This window comes from Rousettus aegyptiacus, unplaced genomic scaffold, assembly GCF_014176215.1.
Source record: "Rousettus aegyptiacus isolate mRouAeg1 unplaced genomic scaffold, mRouAeg1.p scaffold_m13_p_3, whole genome shotgun sequence".
Classification (NCBI taxonomy): domain Eukaryota; kingdom Metazoa; phylum Chordata; class Mammalia; order Chiroptera; family Pteropodidae; genus Rousettus; species Rousettus aegyptiacus.
Window position 1 is genome coordinate 36,896,780 of NW_023416306.1, and position 1,630 is coordinate 36,898,409.

The 1,630-nt window shown below is 37.8% G+C and overlaps 1 pseudogene; it reads left to right on the forward strand.

Annotated features, from left to right (window-relative positions):
* Positions 1-740: 740 nt before the first annotated feature.
* LOC118601252 lies at positions 741-859 on the forward strand (annotated as a pseudogene).
* The last annotated feature ends 771 nt before the right edge of the window (positions 860-1,630 follow it).

The window sequence follows — 1,630 nt, forward strand, 5'->3', positions numbered from 1 at the left end:
TCACCCATATAAAGAATACATCCATTTTCATGTATTCATAAGTAGAAGCACATATCTTGACATATCTTGGTGTTCATATTTTAGAAAAACAGAGAAACAGAAACACACTTGAGCTTTTTTTATTCTTCTTTGGTCTCATTTTCACATTCCGAAAGTATCTTTCAAAATGTTACCTATGGATTTATAAAGTGGTAAACATTCAACCATAAAAAGTTGAATTTAAAAAGCTGTTTCAGCAGACACTAGCAATGCCCTATCATAACCGTCAGCACTCACTCTCTAGTTTATGTCAAATGCTTCTTCTTTTAATCATCTGTGACTCTCTATCTGTGTGATTTCTCTGTGCATAAGAGCATGCTCTGCTCGCTGTGGGTCAGACCGGGAGTTCTGGGAAGCAGGATGTATGGTTAACTGTTTTGGTAGCAGCTTTCAAACAATGAGGAATCAGAATGTATAAATAAATACATTTTTCCTATGCTTTAGGTGAGGTTACTCTGAGTCATGTTCTATATTGTCTCCCAGAATCCCCCTTGGGATTGCACCTCAGCTGTCCATCTGCTTGTTAACAACTCATTATAGGCTCGCTCGGTCTCACTACCCCGCCCCTCTACTGCCGCTTCCTGGAATCAGTTCCCAGCTAAACTTTTTGTGCTTGCTCACATCCTTATTTGAAACGTTGCTTCTGGGGAGAAGAATCCACAGCTGTTATGAAAATGTGATCATCTTAAAAAGTAAAAATCGACTATGGCCATACCACCCCGAATGTGCCCAATCTTGTCTGATCTTGGAAGCTAAGCAGAGTTGGGCCTGGTGAGTTCTGGGATGGGAGACCACCTAGGAAGACCAGGTGCTGTAGGCGTTAAACAAACAAAAAGTAAAGAACCTTGTGAACTTAGGGAACTGTGCAAAAGAAATAACCACAAGGTGAGGAAATAGATTGAACTGCCCTATAAAGGAAAGAGCTGAGAAAGAAAGTAGAGAAAATATTAAATATAAAAAGAGCAAAAACCGATATGGAGAAAACAGAAATGAAAGGCAAAGGAGATGATATAATATATTTTTTTAAAAAAAGAGAGCAGGCAAAGTCTAAAAAAAATTAAAGAAAACAGAAAAAAGTGGTTGGTCACTAGTTCTTTCCACCTGTTATTTTCTTAGCATGATATTCTGGACAAGAAACTGGGTGATCCAACTACTCAGGTTTCCGAGAGGCTGGAAGATAAGGTAAGAATAGTTTACACTCATGGCAGTCTTTGCAGAACCTAAGAATAAGCACCAAATATAAAACAGAGTGCTTGTTTTATATTTGGTTTGCTTTTGGTCTCATTTCAAACCAAAAATGTGTGTTTAATATGAATGTCAAAAAAAATGGTAGTAAGGAGTCAGTGTACAGAGAACCACGGAAGAAAAGCATAGGGATGTCAAATCAGGATTAATGCAAGAACAGGGTAGCCTAAGCAAATGCTGGAAGAACTGTTGACGAACTGCATTTGGTTTTAATTCTTGTGGAAAAGAACTGTGTCTCTTGTTTCTCCAAGACATTGGAGAGTTGTTTTCCTTACTTTGGGGTAAATATGTAAGAGTAAAATTGCAGATTCTTAGGGTAAGTAGATGTAATTTACCTTTTAAGACA